The following is a 20,991-nucleotide window of genomic DNA, read 5'->3' as shown; positions in this document are numbered from 1 at the left end:
TAGTACCTATCGTAGGGACTATGTGAATGTATTCAAATATATCTTGAATACATTCAGGTTTAATTGTTTCTCCACTTCTTGTAGATTCTTATTGAAAAAAAAAAAATTATTTGAGTGATGGAGCTTTTTATTGAAGAGAGAAAGAATAAACTATGGACACTAATACTCAATTTTCTATTGATTTCCTTCTTAACCTTGTCTTGGCAAAGATTATAATACCATTATATATAGTTTCACAAAGTGTCTCCCTAAATTCTTTCAATAAACCACTGATAAAAGCAAATGAAAGAGAATTCTTGACCCTTCATTACTCAAACTGTCATAACTTTTCATAGAAAACACCAAACGACTTGAGACTTGAAAATCAGAAAGACATATCCGGGCTTCAAAATCATGGTCACACATTTAATTTGGACATCGTTTGACCTTCCAAATGCCTGCTAAAAATCGCTCAAAAACCTAACAATTCGAGTTTAGTTCTTACTTTGTATGTAGGAAACAATTTTTTTTTTTTTTTTTTAATGAAACTTTCTTTACTTATATGTTTTGAAAAGAATACCATTATGAGAAGTTTATAACGATGAGAAACTTATCCTTTTTGGTATTAATTTTATTGTATGTATTGAAAAATTAAATGGTAAGAAGGCTAAAAAGTTAATTCGGTCATACTTCTGTGTAAAATAATATTCATTTAAATTATTAATATTAAAAATATAAAAGTTTACCTATTTAGGTTAATGGGTAGAAAGTCCTAATGTTATTAAAAATTTAATGATATATGAATACCTTCTTGAAACCCTTTTTAATTTTTAACTTTAGATGTATATTTTTTTCACTCCCAAATTTGGCGAAAGACAAAAATAAAATTAAAATATCATTTTAGTCCATATGTTTTGAGATTTATTCAACTTTAGTTTCTGTACTTTCAATTTTTCAATTTTAGTCCCTATATTTTTAATTATTTAATTTTAGTCTCTATATTTTCAATAAATCTTAAAGTTAGTCTCTAATGTTAGTTAATGGTTCATTTTTTAAATTTTTTTTGTTATATATAACATTTGTACAATAAACTTTGAAAATATATGATCATATTGTAATTCCTTACATGAAAAATATTATTATTATCTAACCAATTTTCATAAAAATTAATTTGAGGGATTAAATTTAAGATTTATTGAAAATATGAGAATTAAAATTGAACAACTGAAAGTATAAGGACTAAAATTGAATAGATTTCAAAGTTTGGAGACCAAAATGGTATAATAATAATAATAATGATGATGATGATGATGATGATGATGATGATGATGATGATGATGATGATGATGATGATGATGATTTGTTATATTTTGAATTAGAATAAATGAGGTTTGGGAAATTTTTATGCTTTTTTTTCTTTTGTTGAAATTATTTGATTAACGTAGTGGCTTGATTTGTTGAAAGTATATTAATTTTGTAATATATATATAAATTATGTTAAAAGTAGATTAGATGGAATAAGTTTATTCAAAAGTAGTAGTTTAGGATATTTACAAAATACGGTTAAACAAACATTTGAGAAAGTTTTTATTCTATTTTGAATGAGGGAAATTTTATTAAAATTAAAGTTAGTCGTGCACTTTTTACCTAAATTTTATTTATTTTTGGAATGTACCTAAATTTCCATATTCTTATACTTTTATAAGATATAATATCGTCTTTTTGAGGGGAAAGAACATATATGTTTTATTCTTTTTATAATATACCTAAATTTCGATATTTCTATTCCTTTAAAAGTTGTATTTACAAAAAAAAAATGTTGTGGTATCATCCCTTCCATTCCATCAAGGTAATAGATGAAGGTAAAGTTTGAAAACTTTATGTAAAATTGGGGAATTTCTATCCTATTCAAATTAGTTTTTGTTCATTTGACAAACAGTCTAATTTTATCTGAATTTGTTTTATTTATACAATATGAGGAAGAGGGGTTCAAACTTCTGACATTGAGGCTGATATTGCATGTTTTATGTCAATTAAACTTTATGCTAATCGTGCAACCTTATTTGAGAGTTAATATGTACTTGCATGAAAATATAAAACACATTAATCAATAGACATTTTTTTTAATTTCAGATTATAGGTAAAAAAAAATATGGTTAAGTATTTTGTAACGATCCGACTTTCTACTATACTACCAAGATGCTACTACATGCATGCATAAGCTTGACAGTGTATATTTCTCAAAGGAAATTTTAATAAAAAGGACAAACATTTATTTTTAAAAATAATAATATCATAAAATACTGTTCGAGGCACCCCAAACTCTAAATTTAGAATAAATTGAATAAACCAATAAATTAACTAATGAATAAATAAAATAACCAAAAGTTATAAATGTCATATCTTTAACCTAAATCATGCCAAAAATAAAATAAAATAAAACGTAAGTGTGGAAGCATTGTCCAATGACTGGATCACATATCCCTCTTGTCATTTGCTGGTCTATCTTTACCTTTACCTAAAAATATGAAGAGAAAAGAATAAGTATATAAATATACCCAGTAAGCGACCCACTACAGGGTCCACTAGGTGAGCTGTTAGCATTCCTATTGGGTTCCAAGTGCACATTACGCATCATAGGCATAGACATAGGCATAAGCATAGGGGCGAACCCGAAGGCGCGATTTCATAAGTAGTGACCTCGAAGAGATACAATCATAGGCATAAGATATGAACCCAAAGGTCCACAATACACGATGTGCATGGCCCAATAAAGATACTAATAGCCACTATTAGTCTAACATAGTCATAAGCATACAATCATAGTCTTTAATCATGTTCGAATAGGGTCAAATAATCTCAAAATGCATCCATTATTCAGTTACCACAACAGTCACATACAATCATAATTTTCGTGGCATAAGCATAGACCTCTGTAACCCCCTCAACAGTCAAACATAACAAGTCATATAGTAAGTCATAACAATTCAAAACAACACAATTATGCTTTTAGTACAATCTCATACTTAACAACAACTTGGGTTCGAGGGCGAATCAGTAGTGAAGCTGATAGCACTGATTTGCTACTTGTATTACTAATTAGTTAAGAGGTTAATTCGATGCATAAAAATTTATTTGCATAGGCATGGGCTCACGGGCAACGGTGAATTCGACGGTCGACTAGAAGCACTTACCTCAGATTTAAGCCTAAGAAAAATAGCAATCAAGCAGTTGAACCTTCCTCTCAATTTAGCTTGAATCAAAGTCCCTAACACCAACCATAAACACACAGTTCAACTTGTGGGGTAATCCCTAAAACATATACAATTTATTCCCAAAATTGCCATAATTCCCGCATAACTTACCCCAAAACTTACCAAAATTAAACCAATAAAGAATTGGTTAGTTTTTAAAATGCCTTAGAACCTCAACTGCAATTTCCTAAATTCATATCAAACCATTGTCAGACAAAGTTACACTAGATAGCCAAGATCTTTCAAGAAACCCACGAAACTGACCGAAAACAACCAAATCCTTACCCAACTACGTGTGAACAAAGGGCCACACGAGTAGACTCAAAGCTATCCAGATGAAATCTTCCACGGACATCAATGGTAACGACGAAGGCGACAAAGCTACACGGTGGACAGTGGGCTGGGCTGGGCTGTGAAGAACGGACGACGTTCGACGACCTTCAAGCATGACAAGTGAAAAGCTGGGTTGTGAAGGACGGACCGTGTTTGGCGGAAGTTGCAATCGGTGGCGTGATCGGTGACAACGTCTGGTGAAGCTTCGATCAACAACTGAACTCACGAGGGGTGGGTCGTGTGCTGCCCTCGAGGAAGAAGAAGAAGAATTTTTTTCTTTTATTTTTCTTTAATTGCATGCAAACCGAGGTTCCCATTTAAATAGGAAAAAAGTATTAAATCCTAATTTCCCCCTTTTCCTCAACCAGAAAAATATTTCTTTTCCTAAAAAACCACAAAACTTAATTTATTTTATTTATTTTCACTTCAACCCAACGATTTTAAAATCTCCACTATCTCTGGTTAAAACCCAATTGAAATCCACCCAATCCAAAGCCAAAAATTAAATTCTATTCCCAACAATCGAATTAATCCCATATCTTAACCAAGATTAATTTAAATCGATTTAACCAAAATAAAAAAAAAAAAAATCTTTTTCTATAAAAGTCAAAATCCAAATCTACATAATCAAGATAAAAACATGCAATTTCCTGGAATTTGGCTTGTTACAATCTACCTTCCTTAAAAAACTTTCATCCTCAAAAGTTCTAGTCTTGAAAGAGTTATGAGGACTAGGCTCTCATTTCCTCCTCTCTTTCCTGTGTTACTTCCTTGAATCGATGATTCTGCCATGGAACCTTCACCAGTGCTACCTCCCTGTTGCGCAAAACCTTCACTTCCCTTGCAATAATCTGCATATGTTTCTGTTCATAACTTAGGTTCTAGTTCAACTGCAAAGGCTTAAAGTCCACCGCATGAGATGGATTCGTTATGTACTTCCTCGATATTGAGACATGGAATACATTGTGCACTGCAGAGAGAAACGGTGGAAGTGCCAACAAATAAGCCATAAGGCTAATTCGCTCTAAAACCTCAAATGACCCTACAAATTGCGGAATGAACTTCCCCTTCCTTCCAAATCTCAGGACACCTTTCATAAGTGTTACCTTCAGAGACAATTTATCCCCTGCTTTGAACTCAAGATCTCTACGCCTAATATCGACATAACTTTTTTGTTTGTTCTGGGCTGTTAGCATTCGGGCCCTAATCTTGTGATGGCTTCATTTGCCATCTGCACCATCTCAGTTCCCATCAACTTTTGCTCACCAACCTCACCCCAGAAAATGGGAGACCTGCAACCTTTACCATACAGGGCTTTAAATGGCGACATGCCAATAGTAGCTTGATAGCTATTATTATATGCAAACTCTACCAAATGCAGATGAGTATCCCAACTCCCTTAAAACTCCAATGCATAGACAATATATCTTCCAAGATCAAGTTCAAGCACTCCATTTTTCAAGATCTAAGGGTGAAAGGCTATATTGAAATTCAATTGAGTCCCCAACGCTGCCTGGAGGCTCTTCCAAAAGCTGAAGGTAAAATGAGGGTCTCTGTTGGAGACAATCGACATTGGTACCCCATGTTATCTTGCCACCTCTTTTATATACAACTGTGCCCACTTATTCACTAAATATGTGGGCTTCTCAAGAATGAAATGTGCCACCTTAATGAGTCTATCTGCCAATACCCATATTACTATATAACCCTTTGCTGTCCTTGGTATACCCAGAATGAAATCTATTGGAAGCACTCTCCCACTTCCATTCTGGTACACTTAAAGACTATAACAAACCTACTGGCTTCTGTCTCGGGGCCTTCACTTGCTGAAAAACCAAAAATTTACTGATACAATTAGCTATCTCCCTTTCCATATCGAACCAGTGTCGTTTCAAGTCTTGATACATCTTGGTGTTGCCAGGATGTATCGAAAATGGGGAACTATGAGCTTCTGCTAACAATTCACTCTAAAGGCCACTGTCTACAAGTACGCATAAATGTCCTTGATAAAGTAGACCGTGAACCAAGGACACCAAAAATTCACTGTTCTATCCTAATTTCATCTGATGAAACTTCTGGACAAGGTATGAATCTCCCTATTGTGCATCTATAATTGTCTGCCTCAAAGTTAGTTGTACTGTCAACTGTACTAGTTCTGAGGTGACTTCCCCAACCACTATTACAATCTCAGCTCGAGTGTTGAGGGGGCGTTGAGGAGCTCATGTGATGACTAAGAACGTTGAGGAGCCGTCTTCCTACTGAGTGCATCGACCACCACATTTGCCTTGCTAGGGTGGTACAAAATCTCATAATCATGATCCTTTACCAACTCGAGCCACCAACATTGCCTCGTATTCAACTTCTTCTGAGTGAAGAATGTTGGATTGTATGTCCTAAAACTCGCAGTTTGTAAACACTAAACATATTTTATTTTTCAATAAAGATGTTATTAAGGTATATTCAGTAAAATTGTTATTGAATATGTAAATATTGCACTTGTAAAAGTCTAAATCCAATAAACTAAAGAACCCCTGACTATAGCATGAATACTTAAACTTTATGTAGAGATACAAAAGTGGATCAAGTTTTAGTATATAGCCAAAACAGTTTATAAGTATAGGGATAAGATTGGGTACTTTATCCTAGAAACAGTATTGATGAGACCCACTTTGTATTTAATACAAATGATGTGATCCTAAATCGTTCATGTAGAGACATGCGAGTGGGGACATCCTAAATCGTTCATTTACTGTTAAAATTGCCTATTTCAATTTGATGATCTAAGGTAACTCGGTCTTAATCCTGAGCTAACTATGAACTTTTGTTTATTCGGGATTATCCTTTAATTTGTACATGTGAGAGTGACTTAACAACGTCAACTCAATAAGCCTCGTATTTTAGGGGTAAGACTGGGTAGATAGCTGGGGACATAGTCTTGCAAAATGAAATTCACTCCTACCCGATTTCAAGTTTAGTAGATAGGTTGCTCCCTTAAATACTGACTCTTAGTCTTGAACCAGGGCCCCACCCTCTCTATGACTGAGAAGGATTCGATTTATTGGTAGGACCATAAACCAATTGTTCATTAGTGGATCAATGGAGACTTAAGAAGCAAGATATATTATTGGAGTAAAAAGGTAATTTTAACCTAGCTATAATTACAAATAACCTGTGAAGGATTGACTTACTAATCATGGTTAAATCACGCGGACAGAAATATATCCACAGTGAGGAGAGTGCAACTATTGGGCTTTCGTGGAGTGTCCTAGTAGTTAACAAATGTTGGTTAATTAGGTTAAAAAGTTTAGTGGTTAATCTTGAATCATTGGAGCTCATGATCTGTAAGCCATTAGGTCCTCTAACCTTAGAACAGTGTGACATGTAAGGTTGAAGTGTTCATATTCGAATTAGGGAATAAACGCTAAATATATGCAATATATTTAATGGTCTATCATTCAATTAGCAATTGAATGATAAAGAGAGAGTTGAAGATATTTAAATAAGATTTAGATATCAAAACTATGAATAAGGATTAATTGAGATTAATGTTGAATTTAATAATTGAATATTGAATTAAATAATTAAATAAGTTAATTAGTTATTTAATATTTGTCACACCTCGCCCCAGACCACCCTTTTAGCTTAGAGAAGGGCGTGACCGCAGCAGTTATCAACCCTTTGGCTGACACTTACTACCTAATAACTCTTGCGGAATAACTCTGATACCAAAATATAACTTATATACAGCAGAATATCTTTAGGCCAAAATTTATTAATTTAGAAGCATAACATATTTAGAGTCGTTACAACACTAGATTCACAAGTCTCAAAACCCACAAACCCTAGTCCCTATATGAACAACAGTAACATGTGTACAATATTAATAGTAACCACATAAACCGACGAGTAACAAATCTCTTATTCCTTCAGTGACAGAGCAGATGCAGAGCTATCTTCAGAGGATTTGACCACTACCGGGGCTGTCTCTTATACACATCTAGATGTGTATAAGAGACAGGGATAAAACAGTCCCAACACCAACTACTAGTCAAAAGAGAATCCTTTTGCTCAATCTCTGACTCTACCTACGTGCACGTGGCCATACTAAGTGCCGTCATACCTTAGGTACTTCTGCTCAGATACCTTCTCAAACGTCCTTCAGTACCAATAGATACCTTCTCAAATGTCCTTCGGTATCGCGTTTTAAGTAAAACTAGTCATAAATGACTTTCTCTCTTTAAAGCATGTAAAGTATAACACATATAAAAACATGGCTTTAAAGGTACTAATACATGTTGAGTATATTTAACACATATAAATCGCTTTTCAACAATTTCCCACACATGCATACGTTTAAAACATAACTCATGGTTTGCTTGGAATTCACTTTGTAAAACTAGCTGGCATGAGAATAATCTTCTTTAAAACATGCTTTCTATAATACGTTGTAGTCAAACATTTTAAGAAAATGTTTTAGTCAAAACGTTTTAGCCACTCACCTTGATTGCTTAGGAGCTTTTCACTCTAGTACCCTTTTCTACCTCGGGCTCCCTTTTCACCCATAGAATCCAGATTCAAATTTCAGCTTAGATTACCTATAGTTCTGAATCTTATTTTGAGATACTTTCTTCTATAAACATGTTCTAAAATTTCTCAGGAAGCTTACCCTAAAATTTGAGCTTAGAAATCCTCGAGGTTTGGCTGGAATCACAGAACATTCAAGACTGGCCCAAACTGATTTGAAAACCTTACCCTTCTGTCTTCTTTTCAGTTTCTAGCCCGATACCTTTGAGCTTTTCTTTCGGCAGCCTTACCTTGAAAACTAGACTTTTAGAGCTTTCAGGTGGCATTTGAATCACTCCAAATGCACAAGTACATTGGGAGAACTTCTCATCCCAAGTTGATGCGTCCTTCTTAGACCTCACTGTCCAATGCGTTCTCTATGTCTAACGCATGGATTTGACTCCAATGCAAGGTTTGCTCCACTCTTCCACTCTTTTACAGTATTTATGAGTTGTGAACTAAAAATGAAGTCTCATGGCTCTATTTATAGGCGTCCAAACCTTCTCCGGAGTTGACACCACCTACTTCGCTGCATGGCCAAGTGTCTCCTTCTCACCTCATCAACGCAATGCTGTGATCATCGCAAGCTAAGTATCTTACTCCCATGTTGCCAATGCATGAGCCTCTAATATGATGCCACCACCTCAAATTCTTAAGGCTTAAGGCTTTCCTCCCAAGAAGAAACATGGTTTGATGATGTAATCTTGAGGATTTCATCCTTGTATGCTCCAACTCTTGGTTACTCAACGCCTAGTCTATAAGCAACGCATAGTCTCTACTCAATGCATAGCAAGCCAATTCACTATCATGACAATTCAACTAAGCCATTGCAAGGAGCTAACCATCACCAACGCATAGGGTGACTGTCCATCCTCGACACATGGCTCACTCGCACGGCTTGCTTGGCATGGGCGCATGGTGCTGGCCACCAACGCATAGGCACATTGCATAGGTTGGCCGCTCGATGCATGGGCGAGCTGGCCACTTGACACATGGGCATGCTTGGCCGCATGAGCTACGCGCGGTGCCCTGACGCTTGGTCGGGTGCTTAGGCACATGGGCATGCTGCTTCGATGCATGGGCGTGTGGCATGTGCTAGCCATCGCTCGCTCGCTCACATGGGTGCATGACATAGACTGCGCGCTTGGCTGCATGGCAGGGCACCTCGACGCATGGCATGGCTGCTCGACAGTGCGCTCAACGCACAGGCGTGGCCGCTCGGTAGTGCACTCAACGCACGGGCATATCCACTTGACGCATGCGTCCGGCCGGGACTGCTCGCGCATGGCCTGGGCGCTAGCCGAGGCTGCTCGATGCATGGCTTGGCATTTGGCCGAGGTTGCTTGACGCATGCCACCCTCCAGGCCTCGTGCCATCCCATTGCCTCACTTCCATTTTCCTTCCTTTACCAATGCATCCAACGCATCCAATGCATCCATCATCCAACACATCCAACGCATCCAACACATCCATCATCCAACGCATCCAACGCATCCATCATCCAACACATCCAACACATCCATCATCCCACGCATCCAATGCATCCAACGCATCCATCATCCAACACATCCAATGCATCCATATCCAACACACTCTTCCAACGCATTGGTCCCTTCCAACGCATCCACACAAATTTCTATACTTAGCCAAATTTTGTCCAAATTTTCCCCAAAAGTCAACCTTCCAAATTTCCTCTTTTCTTCTAATTTCCATTCTTTTCTCTACCATTCCACACTAGTTTCCACACCAACCTACTCATCACACTAATCTCAATAGTGAACATGCTCAAGTAGAGAAATTAGGATTTGGGGTTCACAATATTAATTATTTGAATTAATTTTGAATTATATGGAATTAATCAAAGTTGGACAAAGTCAAATGTTGACTTCGAGTGGAAAATTCACTTCACTAAGTTGAAAATTCCAAAATTAGTCTTAAATTAATTATGAATTAAAATTGTATTTAATTAAAATTTGACTAAAGTCAAATGTTGACTTCAAAATAGTCAAAAACCAACATGTTGACTTCATTTAGTGGAAAGATCCAAGAATGTTTTTTAGTGGACAAATCCAACTTTTAGTGAATTAGCGAGTAATTCATTTTGCAAAGTATTATTGATTCCACAAAATGCCACTTATCCCACTAAATTGAGTGCATTTTGAAGTGCGAAAATTTGGTTAACTCAATTTTGCATGAATTGTATGTAATTGCTCTATAAATAGGATGCTTTGATGGAGATTAATTCTTCTTGGCCTTTTGGTGAATTTCAAGTTAGTTGAAAAAAAAATTCTTCTTAGCAACTTAAAGATTCTAAAAGAGTTTTAGAAATTAAGTCCTCAATTCTCTCTCAATTTATATAATAAATTCAACCCTACAAAGTCATCATCAGATCCTACCATCCCGTTCTAAGGCCGGAGAATAATTGTGAAGACTCTCGTGGTGGCTCACAACCAATTCATGAGGAGATTGGAGTGGAATTAGTGGTCAATTTGGAGCTACAAAGCTTGTGATTCAAACCCTAATTTCTGTTGAGATTGATGTCCTAAATCTCTTTTATATTCTTGTAGTTTTTCAACTTTGTATAAATAAATTATTATTATTAAAATAATTGTCATTTTATGAACATACATTTAATCCAATAAACAAAGATCCTAGGTTCGTTTATGTAATTTAAACATGTATGTAGAGACGTACAAGTGGATCATGTTTAAATGATAACCTAAATGGTTTGTAGTAGATGGATAAGGTTGGGTATCTTATCTTGGTGAGACTACAGAAACGACCCGCTTTGTAGATGTTACAAGTGTTATAAAGTGCTACAAATGATCTAGTCCTGATCATTCATGTGGAGACATGTGGGCAGGGGTATCCTATACAAAGAGTTTGTATAAGACCAGACCATAAAATGATTAGTCTTATTATATAATGTCATTAATAGTAGAGACTTACATTTCACCAGGGTGACCATAAGTGACATGACCTGAATCCTGAGTGAGTTGTGAACTCTTGCCTATGAAGGCGTTCCTTTAATTTGCATGGGTGAGAGTGGCCAGATCGTCAACTCAATATGTCTACCATTTTGGGGGATTCGTCTGATTGGGGAGCTGAGAACACAACTACACAAGACGAAATTCACTCCTTCCTTAATGTCGGGGTAAGTAGATAAACTGCTCCTTTAATGGCTGATTCCGGGGTTTGAACAATGTGGCCACACCCTCTCTTGGCCTGAGAGGGATTTGGTCATAGTTGGACTATGACTTATTGTTCATTAGAGTGATCAATGGTACTTAAGGAGTTAGATGTAACTATAAGGAAAAACAGTAATTTTGGCCCAGCTGTACTTATGAATAATTTGTGAAGGATCATCACATTGCTCACTGGTTATATCCAATGGATACAGAAATATAACTGTAGTGCGAATGGTGCAGCTGTCGATCTTTAGTGGAGTGATATGCAATTAATGGATGATGAATAATTTAATTAAAGAAGTTTAATTAATTATTCAAGTACCTTTGGAGCTTCAATCTACAGGTCTATAAGGTTCCCTCTGTAGCTCAACAGAGATTATTGAGAATTAATTTTTGATTAATTCGAAATATTCTAATTAATTGAGAAAATTAATTATATGTGATATAATTAATTAAATTAATTATATGTGATATAATTAATTAAATTAATTATATGTGATATAGTTAATATAATATATTAGATATATTATAACATAAAGTTTATTCTGAGAGGAATTAAATATTTGAATATGATTCAAATATTAGTAATATGGATGAGATTCATATAATTAAATTTAATATAAATGTGATTTATAATAAATACCATGAATGATTGGGGGAAATAAAAACTATAGGTTATATTGTATTTGATGCAATATAAAAACTATAGGTTATGTGTTATAATTGATATAATATATAGTTATATATACATATAATAAGGTTGTTATTATATATATAATTATTATTTAAATTAATTTCATTTTAATTTAATTTAATTTTTGAAATTAAAGGGAGGGAAGTAACTTCCCTCGCCTTAATTCTCTCTCAAATTAACATGGTGAGTGAGGTAGTTTTACAAGATATTCTTCTTCTTTACAAAGGTTTTTATAGAGTCGGAGTGTATGATGTGTTATTGATTGATCTACCAAATCTCCCAAAAACTATTCTTCCTTTCTAAAAAGAAACTTTCTCCCTCTCCCAAAAGATTTTAGAGCCCACACCTCCTGAAATTCTCAAATCCTAAGAATAATCCTAAGAATATATGATTTGTAATTGTGGATAATTTCAGGATTGGTCTTTAGATTTCATGCTTTAATTTTACATATTTGGTTTGTAAGAGCCCTTTGTTTTTGGGCATTAATTGCAATCGAGTTTGTATTGTTAAAATTTTGAACCGTTTGTGCTTATTTTAGTGATTTCTGGAGAAAACGAGTCCCAAATCGAAGTAGAAAAAATGAAGATCACTTAGGTATAATAGGCGACTGTACAGTACCATTGCGACACTGCGATGAGATGGATGAAATATTTTTTCGTAGCATTGCAACGCTAGGTCACATGTTGCAACACTCTGAGACGGAAACAATTTTCAGTTCACACGCGGTTCGGTTAGTGGCTCAGCTAGTTCGTGTCCGGTTCACTTGGTTCAAATGATTCGCGGACGGTTTGGTTCGTGCGATTCAAGCCCCGGTTCACTTGTTTTGAGCCGGTTTGACTATTATTTTTCATAGTTCTTTTTTGATTAATTAAATTAATATAAATGTTATATTAATTTAGTTAATGGTTTAAGAGTCCATCCCAGTCCATAAATTACTATTTAAATTATGCATTTGATGTATGGTTTATTTTTAATTATATATGTCATAATGTATGCCATATAGTAAAATCCCACTATAGGTTATGCATTATTCATGCATCATTTATACTATAAATGTTATTCATGCATCATTTATATTGTAAATGTTACAATATATAGTTGCATGATTTAATTTTATGGCATGCTCATGCATCATATAATATAAGTGTTATAATATATGCTTGTATGCATAATAACATTGTCATTTATCATTTATATTATAAGAGTTATAATATATAGTTTGATGTATGTATAAATGTTACTTTATTATTTCATTACTTTATTATTTCATTACTTTATTATATATAAATGTTATATATGTTAAGTAATGAAATGGGAATTGCATGAAGCATGACACTACTTTAGATAATTTATAAATGTTATGATTTTGTTAAGTATGTCATTCAATGCAATATATGATTTTAATTTGTTTCATTTACTCTATAATTGTTATAATTAAATAAAATTCAAAATTAAAATCAATAATTCAAAATTGCATGCAAACTTAGGTTCAAATCAAATTTAAATTAGTTTAAATATATGATTCACATAAACCTAAGATCACAAAATTTCTAATGAGATTAGAAAATAATTTAATCTTTTAATCAGTTTAATAGAATTAATGTGGTTTTAATTAAAAGATTAAATTTGTAACAAATGTATCTATAAGGGATATTTTGTCTAAGGCTAGTTCTGTCTAGGCTGGGGTATTTAAATTGACGAAAATGGAACACCCTTACCTGGGACCTGACCTGAAAAGGTAAATTAAATAGATTTGCTACAAGCATGCAATTATTGATTAAAATTTATTAAATTTTTTAATGAACATTAATCAAAGTTGTTTAACTATTCAAAGTAAGTGTTACTTTTGGAAAAATTTAAGTAATCACTTAGTAAAAATAAATAGTCGTATTTTCCTAAGTTTAATTAATACTAGGTAAAACACTTAGTGGGAGGAAAATGAGATATATGATACTTTTCCTTTTCACGTTTCTTCGTCAAGGACCACATCGTGAGATTTATACTCGGCCTCTAGGCATCTTTGCTTGTGTCCCCCCTATGAGTGGTGTTTGTATAGGTCAATACCAAAGTGAATGGAGAGAGTGTTTATAGTAAGTGGGAGCGGGATGTGTGTCAAGATATCTCACGGTCTCTTTCATTAGTTTGTAGCAAATTTTCATGCTCGGCCTCGAGGCACCTTTGCTTGTGCCCCCTTACAGATGACATTTGCATGACTCTTTACTCATACTCCAAAAATGGATAGGATTGCTTTAGTTATTATCCTAATCGGTTTTTTCCTACGGTTGGCTCATTGGGGCAGAACTCTAGAATCTAAAATGAGAATTTACACTTACAAAAAAAATGTTAAGCTAGTTAACAATTTCTAGACCAAACAATGGTGACTGATATTTACAGGAACAAGGAGTTGTTTTGTATATTGGTTAAGATGGTCTCATTTCAGTGAAGGGGTACCTGATCACCCTACAGTAGTTTTTACCCTACCTCACTGAAACATCATTACAAAATAGATGTCACATAGAGTGCATGAAATTATTTTGCTAAACTGGATTGACTTTTCAATTGGGTAATGCTTGAATACTAATATAAATAAATTGTATTTTTCAGAAAATTTACAAAATGACTTCCGCTACATAGAACATGCTCACTGCTGATAAGTTAATAAGCAACAATTATATCACCTGAAAAAAAAAAAGATTAACACGGTTCTAATCATCGATGACCTGAGATTCGTCCTGGTAGAGAATGTCCTCCAATCCTAGCTCCAAACGCCGCTCGAAACGTTCGGGAGGCATACGAGCATTAGGTACAGGCAAATGAAAAGGCACAAACGTATATCTTGGCAAGTCTTTCTAAATTCTTGGCTAAGAATCATGAGCCCATGCTCACTACTCGTGAGATCTATTAGGTTTTATACCCTAAAACTTGTAGATAGTAAATGTTATTAATTGATCGACATCAATAAAGAGTTATAGATGTTAAACCAATTAATGTTATTGTTTGTATTGTTGCCTAATTTGTCTTATTAACCCTAAATCTAATAAACTAACATCCAAGGTTGCCTATGAGTCTTGAACTGTATGTGGAGACATACGAGGATCAATGTTCAATATTCAACCTAAAGGGTCTGTAGTATAGGGATAAAACTAGGTATCTTATCTTGGTAATACTATAGATACGACCCACTTTGTATTTGATACAAACGTAATGATAAAATGCGTTCATGTAGGTAACATGCGAGTAGAGGTATCCTATGCAAAGAGTTTGCATAAGACTGGACCGCGAAATAGACCACTAGATGTAACACCATTGACTAGTTAGGTTCATATTTCAATAGGATGAGCTAGGCAACTTAGTCTCAATCTTGAGTATATTATGAACTCTTGTTCATGAAGGATTATCCTTTGATTTACATGGGTGAGGGTGGCCAGATCATCAACCCAATAAGCCTCCCATTTTGGAGACAAGACCAAGTGGAGAGCTGGGAACATAATTATATAAGATGGAATTCACTCATTCCCTCTTTGAAGGTAAGTAGATAAGTGTTCCTTTAAGTGGTGTCTCCAGGACTTGAATAAAGGGCCCTACCCTCTTATGGCCCGAGAGGGGTTTTTGTTTATTGGTTGGACCATAAATAGGTTGTTCATTAAAGAAGCACTGGTACTTAAGGAGCCAAAGATAACCTGATAACTTGTAGAAATACAAGTTATTCTGCCTCTTTTATCTAAAAGAATTAGGAAAAAGCTCAGAAAATGTGACAACTTGATAAGGAATTCATGAAAATAATTACATCATGCAATCACACACACAAAAAACCTAATCTGTCTACAAAATATTAAAAATTATACTTTGTTTAGTACAAAAAATTTACCAATGCGGTCGCATGAGTTCTCAATGCCAATATATGAGCGCATAGTTGGCCAAGTCGGTGGTTTCAGGCGATGAGATATGACATGATGTGTGGGCAGTGGAAGTCAAATCAAAGATCAAGTTGGTAGCTGATAAGAAAGCTTCACTGCAGATCCAATGAACTTCTAATGCGCAGCAGGTGGCGCATCAGGGTATAGAATTTAATGCACCTTATCAACGTAATCATTAATAAGAGAGGAAAAGCTGTCTCTGAATGCCTATAAATACACCATGAAATTGTCATGCAAACATATACAATGAGGATAAGAAGAAAACTCTTCAAAAGACTCCATTCCTCTTCCACCATTTGTAAACCCTGAGGGAAAACTTAAGAATCACCTCTGGAGGTAGAAGAGGAACTCCATTCTTAACACTCCTAGTGAAGCAGTCATTGATTAAGTTGGAGAAAGTAAGAAATTGCACAAACAACTTGTTTCTTTATCTCTATTTCCTATCTTAGTGTATTTATATTGTATAAACATTGAAAAAGACCTATTTTCTCAGTATGAACACATATTCAGTGTATATCTCATCCATCTTTTCTATTTTCATTATAAGTAACTAAATCATTCATGGGTTAAGAAACATTTAGTTAACATGAACTAAACAATATTTAAACCATGTGTTCTACTTGCTTTATGCGTACTTATTGAAGTGCTTGAATAACTCGAGAGATTATTCTGAGTAGATTAAATCTAGGTTCGAAAGAACTTGAGATTTAGAAATCATAAAACAAGAAGAAAGTTTCTTCAGAAATAAAGAAATATCTTTGCAACATACACTCATTGCATGCATCCTAGAAATAGGATATTGTGGCTATGTACATTGAAAGGTATAGGTTATAATTTCGAATGCAACACATGATTTATATATTTTCTTAGAGAATGTTAGTGAATATTCTTCTCGACCCTACCATTTCTCATTTTAATTTCACAATCATCGCATACACTATTTCACTTAAAGTGTAAATCCCATCGCATCCATTACTAAAATTAATCTTAGCACTAGAATAGCATCAAAATTCATCATCAGTTTTGTGTTCAAATTGCGTCAAGATCAGTACATTAGTTGTCAATGCATTCACAACAAAGCAATCCTTGAGTTCGACCTTTGACTCACTAGGACTCTAGTTGAGCTTATACTTGAGTTTAACTAGATAAAACAATGTGTTAGAATCCAACATTTAACATTTGTTTCATCGCATAGTAGGAACGCACCATAACCCAAGGGTAAAATGGTAATTTGATCCGGTTGGAGTTACGAATACTCATGAAGTATTAACTCACTGCTACTGGTCTATATCCGTAGACACAGAAATATATCTGTAGTGAGAAGAGTCATCTGTGGGTCTTTAATGGAGTATACCCACAGTTAACGAATATTGATTAACTTGGTTAAAGAGTTTGACCAATTAATCTCCTATCGTTGGAGCTTGTGATCTATAGGTCCACTAGGTTCTCTCGTAAACTCACTAGAGGATACTTAAAAGGAATAACAAATTAATTTGAGGAAACTATGTATTAATGTGATTAATATATAATTAATTATGGATATAATTTATAATTAAATTGAAAAGTAATATTTGAATAAAATTCAAATTAATTAATTCAAGTGAATTAGATTCATAAAGAATTAATTAATAGAGAGGCAATGCACATATACATGCCATGTATATGATAATTCGACCTTTGGAACTAAGTTTGTGCCTTCCTCTTCCAATACCAAAAAGTGGAAGAAGAAGAAACGTGAAAAGGGGAAAGGTAACCCACCAGTTGCTGTTCAGAAGGGCAAGAAGGCCAAGGTTACAAAGGGAATATGTTTATATTGCAACCAAGAGGGACACTAGAAGAGGAATTGTGCCAAATACTTGGCAGAAGAAGAAGGCCAAGCAAAGTAAATATGATTGACTTGTTTTGGAGCTTTATTTAGTGGAGAATGATGATTCAACCTGAATAATAGACTCATACGCCACTAACTATGTTTATTCTTCATTAGAGAATTAGTTTCTAGCTGCAACTAGAGGCTGGGGAGATCGCGATGCATTTAGGAACTGGGCATGTCGTCTCAGCTACTACAGTGGGAGGACTTCGACTTTGTTTACAAAAATCATATATTATATTAGATAATGTATATATGGTTCCAAGTTTGAAAATGAATCTTATTTCTGTAAAGTGTTTGCGTGAACAGAATTATTCTTTTATCATTTAATGTAAATAAATTGTTTGTTTACATAAATGGAGTATATATTTGCTTTGCAAATCTCGAAGATAATCTTTATGTGCTAAAACCGTTAGCAATTAAAGTTCTCCTTAATACGGAATTTTTTAAAACTGCGATAATTCAAAATAAAAGATAGAAAATTTCTCCTAAGGAAAATGTCCATCTTTGACACATAATACTAGGACACATGAATCTCAATATGATTGAGAGACTAGTCAAGAATGGACTTTTATGTGAGCTAGAAGAAAATTCTTTACCTGTATGTGAGTCATGCCTTGAAGGCAAAATGACTGAAAGATCTTTTATAGAAAAGGTCATAGAGCCAAAGAACCCATGGAACTTATACATTCATTCCTTTGTGGTCCGATGAATGTTAAGGCAAGAGGAGGGTTTGAATATTTCAACACTTTTACTGATGATTCTTCTAGATATGGGTATGTTTATTTAATGCAACATAAGTCTAAAGCCCTTATAAAGTTCTAGGAGTACAAGGCTGAAGTTGAAAATGCATTAAACAAAACCATTAAAACATTTCGATCTGATCGAGGTGGAGAGTATATGGATGTAAAATTCCAAGACTATATGCGGAATTGTATCCTAATTCTCAGCACTTGGTAGAACTTAGCATAATGGTGTATCAGAAAGAAGAAATTGAACCCTGTTGAACATAGTTGTGTTTATGATGAGTTATGCTTCTTTACCTGACTCGTGTTGGGGTTATGCAGTACAGATTTCAGCTTACAATTTGAACTGTGTTCCTTCCAAAGGTGTTACTGGAACACCTTTTGAATTGTGGAATGGTCGTAAAGGTAGTTTACATCATTTCAGGATCTGAGGTTGCCTAGCACATGTGCTTGAGGCAAATCCTAAGAAATTGGAACGTTGTTCAAAATTGTGTCTATTTGTAGGTTACCCTAAAGGAACGGGGGTGATTACTTCTATGATCCTAAGGATAATAAAGTATTTGTGTCAAAAAAACGTTACATTTTTAGAAGAGGACCATATAAGGGAGCATAAGCCCTGCAATAAGATCGTGTTGAATGAATTTTCTAGTGAAACTACTGAACCTTCAACAAAAGTTGTTGAAGAGCCCAACACCTTAACAAGTGTTGCTGAAGTTGGCTCATCTAGTAGGTCACATCCACTTCAAGCATTGAGGGAGCCTCGGCGTAGTGGGAGGGTTATGAACCCGCTTATTCGTTATAGGTTTAACAGAAACCCTCGCTATCGTAGCTGATAGAGACATTAAGGATCCATTGCCTTAAAAGAAGGAAATGGAGGATGTTGACAAAGATGAATGGATCAAAGCTATGGATCTCCAAATAGAGTCTATGTACTTCTATTCAGTTTAGGATCTTGTAAATCAACCTAATGGGGTAAAACCTATAGGCTGTAGTGAATCTACAAGAGAAAACGAAGTGTTGGTTGGAAGGTGCAAACCTTCAAGGCTAGACTTGTGGCAAAAGGTCATATCCAAGTTGAGGGAGTCGACTATGAGAAGACTTTCTCACCTGTTGCCATGTTGAAGTCTACCCAGATACTCCTGTCCATTGCCTCATATTATGACTCTGAGATTTAGCAAATGGACGTCAAGACTGCTTTTCTAAATGATAATTTTGAGGATCATTTATATGGAGCGGCCTGAGGGATTCATAACCCAAGGTCAAGAGCAAAAGGTTTGCAAGCTTAATCGATCCATTTATGGACTGAATCAATGTAGCTTAAAATTTATATCTTTAAGCATGTGGACAAATATGGGATATTACTTCTAGATATGCGTTACTAATGAATATTCTTGTAGTATGCCTTGCGTTGTCACAAGTTTCCTTACGTTGGAACCAAGTGTAATTCCACCGTAAGCTTCTCGGTGTGATCCGAGGTCGAACACAGGGACTGTTTGAGGTTATTGTGGTATGTTCGTGGTATATGTGACCAGGTTTTTCAATCTTTAAAGAGTGTTGTGTACAAGTATATAAAATTTCGGTAAAGTAAAAGAAAGCAGTAAAATGCGATAATAAAATAAGTACAATAAACCTGACTAGATGATACAAGATACAGGTTTCATGATACAAGATGTTGGGGTCCAAGCTGGCTGTGAAGGTTATGCAAAGAACATGGAATGTGGCGGCAAGTCTTATGTACAAACAGAAAGAGAAAGATGCTAATATAAATAGCACAAGTTTCTTAATTGCGTTGAAGTTACAAGTACGGTTTCGCTTTTCTCTTGGTGTACACCTTTCAGTGATAGACCGTGCTCCCACATGTCTTTGGTGAATCAGAAACGAACGTAATGAATGCAAGGTTACTTCCATGTCTGAAAGTACTACTTGCTTTAGTTAACGCATTCTTCTAACCTTCTCTCGATAGATCAGAATGACATCTTCACTTCAGGTCTCACAGGTGAAGATGTCGTCTAGCATGCTTGAGTTAATTGCAGTTATCTCTTTAACACAAGTTAAGTACTCGTTTAATTCATATTAACTACCAGAGGATTAAGAAGACATCATGGAGAAAGTGATTTACGGAGGAAAAGAAGAAGACAGAAAATGGAATATGAAAACAATCGAAACATTTAATATATCTATTAAGCGTTTGATATATGGTGTGTGAATGAAAAGATAAAGAAGGTGAAATACAATGATGAAAAGAGAGAACAGATATAAACAATCGCCAACATCTTGGCACCAATTCAGGTGGAGATCTGCTTGCCGGATTGGATGGATCAGATGGATGGATGAGCTTCCCTCTTAGGCTTGCTCATCCAGTAGTAGGGTTCTCAGCACAGAGCTTCTTAGCGGGTATTCGGCATAATAGAACTGAGACTCACCTCTCGGCCTTATCTCATCTTCTTCCT

This window comes from Benincasa hispida, chromosome 2, assembly GCF_009727055.1.
Source record: "Benincasa hispida cultivar B227 chromosome 2, ASM972705v1, whole genome shotgun sequence".
Classification (NCBI taxonomy): Eukaryota; Viridiplantae; Streptophyta; class Magnoliopsida; order Cucurbitales; family Cucurbitaceae; genus Benincasa; species Benincasa hispida.
The sequence above is the reverse complement of the archived record's forward strand: the minus strand, read 5'-3'. Positions refer to the sequence as shown.